The sequence below is a fragment of the Siphateles boraxobius genome, unplaced genomic scaffold (assembly GCF_051911475.1).
Source record: "Siphateles boraxobius isolate OS27281-9 unplaced genomic scaffold, OSU_SipBor_1 19, whole genome shotgun sequence".
NCBI lineage: Eukaryota > Metazoa > Chordata > Actinopteri > Cypriniformes > Leuciscidae > Siphateles > Siphateles boraxobius.
Window position 1 is genome coordinate 26,488,229 of NW_027508799.1, and position 12,225 is coordinate 26,500,453.

The window sequence follows — 12,225 nt, forward strand, 5'->3', positions numbered from 1 at the left end:
TCTGTCTTTTTCTTTCTTGCTCTCTCTCTCGCTCTCCCCTGGCTGGACTTGCTCATCTTGAGCTGGCACTATCTCCAATGCTCTCTCACTTGCATCGCTCTCTCCAAAATACATCTGAAGACTCCATTCAATTAAATATCTCTTGGCTCCAGCTGCTCCCTAAGTGAAAGGTCAAGCAAGTCCAGGAGGCTAAAAGAAAAAGGCTTGGCTTCTTCAGAAAGCTCCCCTCCCTCATTCCCTCCACCTCCCAACAAAGCCTCCCCCAAGCCTGGGCTCTCTCTTAATGATCCCCACTGGTCAATCCCTAACTAGCGATGACAGTTCCCCCCAGAAGCACCACTGTGGATGGGAGCCGATCGATCAGTTGGAGCGAAAAAAATACACATAATGATAACCCGCAGACATAATGTCAAGCCCTTGTGCTGTCCCAATTGGTTGACATTCAGGTGGATAGAGGGGAGGGCCAAGTGCCGAGACATCAAAAGAGAGGTGCAGCGGTGCGCTTCTCGACGCCAAGTGAGGTCTGTTAACCCCTCTCTCGCATGACCTCTAATTACCCGAGAAGTGCCCTGAGGGAGTGTAAATGGGATGGCCATCAACTTGGAGTGACCCGCATGCTGTCGCCTTCAAAACAAACACCAGTAATTGTGGCTCATTACTAGAGCAGTAATCCAGCTATACAGGTCTAGTAATAGGGTGGACTTTGTCCTTTTGTGAAATGTTGACCATTTAGTGGTTCGCAAACTTTTCAGGCCAAGTAACACCTTTGTCTAAATGAGATGATACTAGTGCCACCAAGTCAAAACAGTCTTCCCCAGTGGTTGAATTGGTCTGCTTGTCACTCCAATTCATCCATACTTTGCTCCAGAGCAGTGGTTGATCCAAAAAGTGCTATATATAGGCTACTGTAAGTAAATTTGAAGTGAACTGAAATCTATATGAGAATATATAGCATTTTATTGTTATATATATTTTTATATATTTTCATTTTATACTTTTATTTGTTTATTTATTTGATTGAAAGTTTCAGTATCACCACCAAGTTTTGTTCACCATATTTGCAAAATGTATTTCTCTCTTTTCAGAAAATCTTCTTGAACACATGCTTATGGACTTTGACTGTATTAAAATGTTATTATTTTTTTCATATTGTTATTATTGCTAACAAAATGTCTTTAAAATTGAGCATCTAATATGCTTTAAGAGCAAACAGAATATCAGTCATTCACCTCAGTTTTTGCTCATGTCTTTCAGCATGCAGACTGTGATCAGTGTATAACGCTCAACACCTTACCCATTTCTATCTGGCATTGTGGAAGAACGTTATGCATTAGAGCAGGGCAATTTAGCTCTGGTCCAGAAAGGCCAGTGTCATGTAGAGTTTAGCTCTAACTCCAATTAAACATGCCAACTGTAATTTTCCAGAAATTCTGAAGGCCTTGACTAGCTCATTCAGGTGTGTTTGATTGCAGTTGGACCTCAACTCCTTTCAGGAGTCAAACAGAGACGTTTAGAGCCATTAGAAATACTAAAATTATATAAATATTTAAACTACAATAACATATGGAAAAACAAAACTGTATGCAATTTTTATTATGGAAAACGTTGTCATGTCACATACCGCTGCTGTTTCCACATTTTGAAAATCACTAATCTTGAAAAAGTTAGGGTGACATTTCTTTGATTGCCTCTAAAAACAAGGTATTAAATTGCAATTCTTAATCCAAAGGTAAATAATGACGTAAATAGCATGAGTGAATGTCTTCATGTTCACCTCAGATGGAAAGACTGCCTTTTCACATTCAAACTTTGGCAAAACAAATGGCTCCAGTGGGACCAGACACCCGTATGGGTTCGTCTTACTGTGCGATGCTTTGGCAATCTATTTCCCCCTTTAATTGCAAGCAGACAAGTGGAACCATACATCTGCTCTATGCCGCTCAACCCAATACATAAGCGCCATTGATCAGTCTGGCTTAAAAAGTGGTGCCACTTTCCAATCCCTCACTGAAAGCAGGGGAGGCACTATCAGAGGGGTTGATATGATACACCAACTCCTGCCTGCCACCCCCTCTCCGTTTCAGATTAAATTCAGGGTGTCTCATTTTGGATGGGCGGCGGACAGACGGCCTGACTCCAGCACTAGATGAGAAAGTGTTGGGCTGGGCCGCCCCCTCCCCCCCTCAACCCCCCCTCCACCCCGAAGTCCCATCAATAGCCACTGGAATGGCAGCCAAGCCGCTGTAACACAGGACGCCTGTCGCTTGTATGCTGATTAGAACAGAGCAGAGGGAGAGAAAGTGGCAAGGAGACTCTTGATCAGTACCTGTCTCTGTCTCTCTTATTCTGTCTGTATCTCTCTAGCTCTCTAAATGCTAGGACAGACTAGTGGGTGATCGTATTTCCAATCCTATCAATACTATCTTACCTCGGTCCCTGCTTCCCCCAGTGGTTTCATTACCTTGTGGTACATGGCGTCCCCTTAATTAGTGCCATTGTCTCTGGACAAATGAAAGTGGCTATTTTTTAATGACATTGATTTAAATGGATTGTTCACCTAAAAGTGTAAATTCTGCGATCATTTATTCAACCTCATGTCATTCCAAATTCATATTTTATTATTGCCTAACAGGATGCACAAAACTTTCAAGCTTTAAAAAGGACATAAAGTCGCATCATATTTGGCAACATAACCCTCAGCTAACAACAAACCTTATTGGTTCTCACACACCAAACATCATGACATTTGAGGTTTGCTTTGCCATATTTGATTTAGCTTTTTGTCCTTTGTTTTTTCTTTTGTTTTTTTGAGTTTGAAATGTTACTGTATAACTTTCATACAGTAATATGGACCATAACAGAACAGAATTTTTTTTTAAAAACTAATGCATTACAATTTTTCATTACTCCCTAAAAAAGTGACTAATTGCATTACTTAGTTACTTTTTATGTAAAAAGTAATGCGTTATGTTACTTTTGCCTTACTTTTTCACATCTGGGCTGGGCTTGATTGTTTGTTTTTTTAATTACACTTTTTTTTCTATTTTTGGCAAAAGTAAAGGCCCTTTTACACCAAAAGTGAAATGAATAAGCCTCAGACTGAAGGAAATTAAAAATCATGCCTCTACATAGAGGGTGCAAAAGTAATTCCTTACTTTACTAGTTACTTGGAAAAAGTAATCTGATTATGTAACTTATGTTACTTGTAATGCATTAAGCCCTACACTGGAAATCATTCAGGTTTGCAGTGACACAAGGGTGATTAAATGATGCCATAACTTAAATTTTTGAGTGAAACTCTTTAATTGCACTTTTTAAATGTATTCGCCTCAAACCTGAAGTTGTAGGTCTTCAGAAATTGCTTCAAATATTAGTTCTGCTCACAAGAGAACCAGTTCTGACTCTCTTCCAACGCTGTGACAGATTTGTTGTCAGTTGCATTTTCCACCTTAGGCAACCGTCAACCAACATATTAAAGTTTAAAATATTGAAGTAGAGGGGCTCGTATATTTTCCTAAATTCATTTCGTGCAGAAAAATAAATGGAGCATAACAAGTTAAGGCCATCGGATATTAAGTACATAATGATCGTGATATTCACCTTGTATCAGTTACAGTAAACTGGAAAAGTGCTGTGTAATTTATGACAAAAATCGGATTCCTCAATCAATCTTCTTTGTCCCTCATCGATCCGAGGGTCATACGTTCCCTTGTGTCAAAAACAAAACAAATGTTGCAGTGCTCTATGATTTCTCATTAAGTCCATGTCTCCAATGGTCTCCAATGGTCTGCAGACACTCCCACAAATCAATAGCTCTAGGTCTCTATGAATTGCTATTGTGATGATGAGGAATTGATCTTTCCTCTTATGGGAATGTTTTATGTGACAGAGAGACTGGTCACATATTCAAATATCACAAGCAGCACATGATTTCAGTAAACACCGAATCTATTACTGGATTTAAATTTCCCATGTCCTATGGAGAAAAAAAGTGTATCAATTTACTGAACAAGTCCACTACGGTTACCGAATCATCGGAATCAATCGAAACTCATTGCTTGCTCAGTATTGCATGGTTTTCATGTTATGATGATTAATTTCAGTCCAATCCAACTCGGGAAAGTTTAGACCAGCTTGTGTATTACAAAGCTGTGACAAACTTCTACCAACCATCAAACTTAAGAAACGGAAGTGGCGTATTTCCAGGATTTCTACAGGTGCAGCACTCAAAGTCAGACATTTCCTTTGGCTCGACACTCTTTGCTTGATTTCTGAAAAAGTCCCCGCTTGCTCCCTTTGATTGAACTCAATGGGATTACAACAGAGTTAATCGCTTCTGGGTTTGTCCACTTATTACCATGTGAACTCCCCCTCGGCGCCCCATTGTTTTCCGCCCTTCCATAAAGATTACCTTGAGCGCGGTTTGGAATTGCTCTATTGTCTCCGTCAGAGTGTGGGAGCTTAATGAAAGCGGAGTGGCAGACTTCACAATGGAGACGGCTGCCGTGGCGAGAGGTGGCCGTGTGCTCATTAATGAAAGCTCTGCGACTGTCTTTAAAAATAGAATTGCTGGTTGGCCTCAGATTGAGCTATTAGGGACTTGTGATTGTATGTAAAGCCCCCAATCCTCAAACGTACCCTCAAACACTTACCAGCAGGAAACGGAGAAAACAGCACCACAGGCCACCTGCAAAGTAACCCAAATGAGGGAGCTAGACTTTTTATTTGTGTCTACTTTACAGTAGATGAGTAGCTAATTGCTTCTATTATACTGTGAAATTAGAATGGTTTAACATTGTACATAGTCACACAGGTGCTACTTGTCCATACAAAAGACATTTTTCAAGTTAACTTAATATAGTATTTTTGTTTAATACATATTGAAATCATATTAATCATATTTATATTAATCATTTATAATCATAATCTAGTAATGTTTATTAATATAACTTGTGTACAAGAACGCAGCAGCTTCACAAAAACGTGCCAAGACAATGGGCGACAAAAGACTACTGGAGTATAAATAAACAGGGTAATTAGGGGCTAATGAGGAACAGGTGTGAACAATGAATCACCATGACAACTAATGAAGATACCTGTAGAAATACACAAGGCAACTACGGAAACAATGAAAATAGGAACTAAACACAGGAAGTGAACCACTGGAACAAGAGGAACAGAAAATACACTTCACAATAAAAGTCCATATAACAAAACCAAGAAATACAAAACCATGGAACATTTAATAGTTTTATACAAAAATCAGTGAAAACTTTCACTATAATCAGTGAAGCTGAATGATTATCTAATTTACATAATTTCTACACCTTGTTGGTTATAATAAGAGCATTCGCATTGAACAAAGTGTGATGTAAATTGAAACGTTTGACATAACAGTACATCCACATAGAATGCTGTAAAATACATCTTTTACAATTATTATTATTATTATTTTTATTTTTTATTTTTTTTGGCTTTAGTTAAACAGCCCTACTGGACTTTGAGATTAAACAAAAATCGTTGGTCACCCTGTTGACGATCATTGATATAAATAATTGCACAAGGTGGTGTTAAAAACCGGATGCATTCGTTGAAAACAGTGATACATATGGGATCACTTTAAGCTTCAGTGAACCAGCTGGGACTGGCTCACTATGAGGTGAGTATCCTCCAAAAATGAAAGGTCAGTCAGTTTAAGTGCGGCATAATGAGACATTCCAACATGCAACTTCTGAAAGGTGTTCATTAACTAGAGCGTTTTTAATGCAGCCCCTTGAGTAAGCCCACGTAATAAAAAGGTCTTTGTTTATTGATGATGTGTTATTTTCACCATCATAATGAAAGCATACTTGTGAAGAGAAGACACTTAAAATGAGAATATTTTAAATTCCTTTTAAATTCCTTTTATTTTAAAATCAAACATTACGGTTGATTTCCCTACTGGCCATTGAGATCATGGAGATAATGAATCTCAGTGGCAGACAGTGTATCTGTACTATCTGCCATACCAATAATACATGAATTTCTATAATTTTGTTATTTGTCTTTTTATTACTTCTTAAGATGTTATTAATTGTATTTTACTAATTTATATATATATATATATATATATATATATATATATATATATATATATATATAGGTGATGCTTTATGCTTTAGAAAAAGACTTTCATAAAAATACGTAAATACAATTAATATTTAGTTCAATTTAGTCCTGAATTTATTTGTGTATTGTTTCCTTTATCTATTATTTCTGTATGTTTTTTTTCTTTTTTTTTTTCGGACAGACAGACCATTTTATGAGGAGACAGACATTTGACTGAATTTATTATTTATTTATTTTTATCTAGTCATTTTTATTTTAAAAAATCATTTAATTTGTTTACAGGTCAAATGCAAACAAATATTTGACTTTGGCTAGTGTTAATTTTTAACCCTGGACGTACATTAAATGTGCGAAAACAGAGTTCACACAGATATTAATGCACAGAAGTAGCTAGACTTACCCAGTAACCATGTTTGCTGTGAAACAATGTATCTTCAAAAGTTGATTGTTGATACTGGTGCGGAACCCCAAATCTGCCAAATCTTAGATCTATAAATGATAGCCATTGTGTCATAAACAGTCTGTGCAGGAGCTACTGAGAAGGTCAGGCTGTTGTTTTGAGTAATTAACCATCCAACAGTCTTTCAACAGGAACTGTCATCTGGGCTTTATGTTCAGTTCGCTTGAGGTGGAGGAAACCAGGCTGCTCTCCCAGTGAACCTCTCCTATACGTTCATTGCCAAGAAAAGGTCAGGTTTACTTCTTGCCAAAACCTTTAGTGGTCTTTTTGCTTTGCCACCAGGAAGGGCGTTTGGTGAGGGACTGTCAAAACTGTTAGGGTCTTTGAAGAGAGAAAGGTGTGCAACCTTTAGTGTCCCTGGACTGAGGAGCGTTGCCCTCCGCACCCAAACATCACCTTAAAGGCCATATATTCTGTTTACTCCCCTGTATCCTTTAGTTCTTTCTCCCAGGGTTTAAAGAGCAGCTCTCTGACTTGAATATCTATCACCTCATTGAACTGGGAACTGTGTCGGGCTACAAAGCTACATGTCAGAGGATAGTTTGATAGGATAATCAAAAACTTAATGAATGATCAAGCAAGCCATAATTTTGGTCTGCTTCTAATGAAGTCACAAATCGGACTCTTTAAAGATATTTATTAGTCTATTTGGAAACATGACAGTTTGATATATTTTGTAAATGTCTGTAACAAAGGATATTGTGACTTGGTGTGGCCTAACTAACAGATAAATGTCACAAGAGTCCAAAAAGGAACCAGAGATGATGTGTACAGATATGTAATATTTCAGAACAGCCAGTGTAATATTAATCATCTAAATCCTGTTGCTTCTAATAATTAATTGTTTTGCATGATTTTATCACTCTTCAGATATTTGAAATTTCCACAAGTTATTAATTACCATCAACTGGCAGCGTATCGGCAAAACTCACTCAAGTGGGACACGTTTAAAGCGATAGCCTCTTCGCCATAAAACATGAATGAATATCCGGGGTGGCCTCAGCTTCGAACAATACCCCGAGCCAATGCCTTCGGCGAAACGTTTCTACGGTTCATTTCTGTACAACAACCCTCCAGCCAAGAGCCGTTCTCTTTTCAAGTGTGCAACACAAAGTGGAAATGTTGAATATAGAAAGGAAGGAGGACTGCACAACCACAGATATGTGAATCAAAGACATGTTGGCATCAGGGGAAGGGAATACACTCACCTTAATCAAGACAAGTAACCATATTTTATTTATCAGCTATTTATTATTGAGTATATATCATCCATTAAAAATTTACAGAGTATTGCCTACTTCTTTCTTCGCCCTAAGTTAGGTCTCAGTGCACAATACCTACAGGGTATTCTCGTATTCTTTTTTTTTTTTTCTTTCTTTCTTTCTTTTACAAGTATCACTGCTAACATTAACTCAAAACTTTTCTAAACTACCTCAGGAGTTTATGTTCCATAATTCTAACATAAATCCTTCAAGATTAAAAACAGTCCATCAAGCATTAGTGGCAGTTCTGGGTCACTTGGTGTCCTGTGCGAGATAAAACATGACCAAAGAGAATTTTCTTATTTTTAAAGTCTTCTAGTTCTGCTTTCTTCGTTAAGAGTGCAAGGGGGCTCGGGTTCAAATTGACTATAAAAAACCCTATATAAATAGCCAAATACTGTTTTGATTATTTGTGTGTGTGTGTGTGTGTGTGTGTGTGTGTGTGTGTGTGTGTGTGTGTGTGTGTGTGTGTGTGTGTGTGTGTGTGTGTGTGTGTGTGTGTGTGTGTGTGTGTGTGTGTGTGTGTGTGTGTGTGTCTGAGATTTTAATAATCAAAGATTTTTGTTCCATCCATCCATCCATCCATAATTTGGAAAGTGCATTATAAATCCAATTGGCTGAATAATCCAAGGCGGCCTATGCCAGTTTCGTTCAAATTAAATGTGATTTTCGGTACAATTAGCTATTGAATTGGCAAATGAAAGCTTGACAGATGGTCAAGGTCTACTCAATACAGCCTCAAGCCATTAATTTCAAATAAGGTATGTACACATTGAAGACAAATCACCCAAATTAACATTTTGATTTAAGTTTGTGTGTTTTAGGTCAAGTCAGTCTGACACTGAAAGCATGCAAAGTCGACAAAGACCCCTTAAAAACTAGAGCAAATGAACAAACAGCCCAGTTGGCCAGCCAAGCTGCCTGAGAGACATTTTAATTAAAACTGTGACATTGTATCATAAAAAGCAGGAATCTAATCATGATTAAATAAGTATAATGTAATTATCATTCAGGTTATAAAAAGCTTTAATTTTATGCTTTGCAAAAAAACAAAAGCAAAAAAGCAGTTGGAATGGCACCCGTGTGTTTACAGAACTTTGCACAACCTTCAGTTAGGGCCAAGAGACAGAAGTCAGATCCAATTTGTCCTCTAAGGTCTCATGTCTGTCCATTCATCCATCAAACCTTTCTCACTTCCTTTCTCACGCTCATGTCCAATGGAACAGCGCCTCTAGGGTGTCTAAGGCCTTGGCGGATGGGACTGGTTTCCCTGAGAGAGTAAATTTGTGTACCTGTGATTTTATTTGTAATTTTAGAAAATGTCCTGTTGATTTACTGCTAACTCAGGGTTTCTCTGAAAAATCGAATCTTGTTCGGGTAGGAATATATGAGATTGTGGTATTGTATTATATTTTTCACAACCTTTCTCCTACTTTATTTGAACTTTCATTTCAATTAAAGAACTAAGGCTAAATTTGCACTGCCTGGTTTATTATTTATTTTGACCTATTTGCCAACTTTCTGTGTAAAATTACAGTTGGTGATTTCAAGTACTGATGGCTTCACTTCCAATATATAAAGGGAATGATGTTCACTAGGAAAGTCCCATCACAGACTACCCAGAATAATCACTTGTAGTAGCAGCTTCAGGTATGATCTTCATCTTAATTTTATTATGTATGGATGTATGGATGTATGTATGGATGGATGTATGGATGTATGTATGGATGTATGGATGTATGGATGTATGGATGTATGGATGGATGGATGGATGGATGGATGGATGGATGGATGGATGGATGGATGGATGGATGGATGGACGGATGGGAGAATGGATGGAAGGATGGATGGATGGCACTACTACCTGATGGTCTATGTGGCATTAGGTCACCCAGTACCATAAGAAACTTACGTCCTATGTTAATAATTGTAATTAAAAACATTGTTTTGAAAACTTATCCTACCCAAACAGTGCTCAAGAAGACACACATAGGCACCATCTGCTCTAAATAGTGTAGACAAACTCTATTACCTTCCATTAAACACACCGAGGCTGATGGTTGTAGCCTCACACATCAGGTGAGAATGTTTGTCTGAGAAGCTCAAACGAATGCCTCAGCAGACCAAGACCAAGACCAAGAATTTCTGCGATTTGGCTGATTTACAGCAATCGCATGCCACCCAGACAAAACAAAGGAATAGCAGACTAACAGAGGAGTGTGAGAGGAAAGAGAACACAGGGCTTTAATGACTGGCCTGCTGAAGAAGGAGAACAGGAGGAGGAAGAATTCCTGATGAGGAGTCACTAGTGGCACAGGTGCACGAGGTGAGAATAAGAACCGTACTGCGTCTAATGATCAGGAGGGATCCTTGAAGTGGTCCTTGAGGAATTGTACTACACATGGAAGAAGATTCATATAATGAAAGGAGCCGTGGTATAAGAACGAGGGGGAGATACAGTAGTGAAAGTATGGTTAGATCTTTGCGGAGGGGTTACCTGAAAGACAAGGTTTTGAAAGACGCCCATAAGCGCCGCCTTAATCGGTATGCAAATATATTTCAGGCTAGTTTCCCTTTAAACCAATGAACCATATGGTAGAAATTTGTAAAGGCATAAAGGCCTGAGTTTGTTCAAATTCAGCTTTAAACTTTCGGTTGATCATGGAAGGAAAGCTGAAGTTGAAATGAAAGCAAAATTCACCTTTGCTACTTTATTTAAAGGGATTTCTGGGACTAATTCACTTAGTTTCATCACACTATTTCAATGCGAAAAACTGCCTTTTATTATGTTTTATCAAAAATGTCTTACTTCTCATTTCTGAAGTTGTAATTACAAATTTGTTACATTCAAGTGTTTTTTGTCAGAAAGAATAGGAATCATGGAGGTTCATTCTTGCCTTATTAAAGCCAGTATGCATGGACGATTTTTAGCCAATAGCAATGGATTTCGAAAAATAGCGTCCAATTTGTTGGCAACCATAAATATGACCTGCACTTTGTGAACTGTGTGATTTAAAGTTTGCTGGTGATTTGGGAATTTTGGTCAAAATAAATGCGGTTTTAGCTGTGTAAAATACAAACAACATGTATCAAATGGTTACACAAGTAAATGCAGGAAAGTAACTGTAGAAGAAAGCAATATAGATGTTATGGGAAAATGAGTCACTTAACAGTCACTAGTACTTGTTCGCACCTCCACCATGTTTAGAGTTTATGGCCAACCTAACACATAACCTATGCCATATAACGATAACCCATTTCCCAGTTGTAAATATGACTTGAGGGGCCGTTCACTTCCAATATCCAACTAGGAAACTTGTATTTACAAAAAATCCTATTGCACATGAAAGTACCCCCCAATCCAGTTTAATGTTAAAATGAGGTGAAGTAGTGCAGCAGTCTAATTAATTGTTTTTCTTCTTGGCACAAACAAATTTCTTTTCTAATTAAATTGGTTTATTATAAATTCCACCTTATTTAGCATCTACGTTTATTTAATTGTGCACAATATGATCAGCATGATTAAACAAAGTGCAGATTATTTCAAGAAAAAAGGGCTTTGTAATATTTTATTTTTTTTAGAAACGTGATAACTTGATGCCTTAGAAAATACTTTCAGTTGGCTTTGTTGTTTTGGTGGATTAAATCAAAACCATGCATTTTAGTTAAAGTAAAATGGTTGTGAGTGCCATTTCACTTTTACCATAATGCATGTCCACAGATTCTGTGTTGAATTACATTAGCACTACTATAAAGGAAGCATTGCTGAATGACCCATAAACCCAAATTAATGTCCAGGGAAAGTAAAGGGGTCATAATATTGAGCTCCATCTCCCATTCTTACCTTTAAGTGGACTAAATGGAAGAAAGTCTTCATTATAAGTGTCAAACATGTGTTAACCTTAAAGCATAAATGACCTCAGCCTATCAATAGAAGAGCTTGTATCTCATGTTGGGTCATGCACCATGTAGTCATAAAATAGGAGGATGAAATGGCTATTAGAAAGACGTTTTTTTCTGAAGTCTTTCTACTGCTAACTATTGTGTTACTTAGCGAAAAGGACTGAAGTTTACGTACAACAGCGTCAACCTCTAAAGACATATTTACTTGTGTTTTGTGTTCTGTCGGCTCCTCGTTTATTTGGTATTGATGCCGTCGCGTTAATTTCCCCTGCAGTGACATTCTGATAGGAGCAGAACAGATGGAAATAAGGGATTGTCCCAGCAAAATTCATCATGAAAAATGCATCCGACACCTGTGTAATTTGCCTAATCATCTTTTCCTAATAAGCTCCCTCCATTAATTATGCACGACTTCCACAATGCAATCAAGATAAAAGTAAATCTGATGACTTAATACCCTTCAAAATAATTGGTTCAGCCAACCCCACCCCC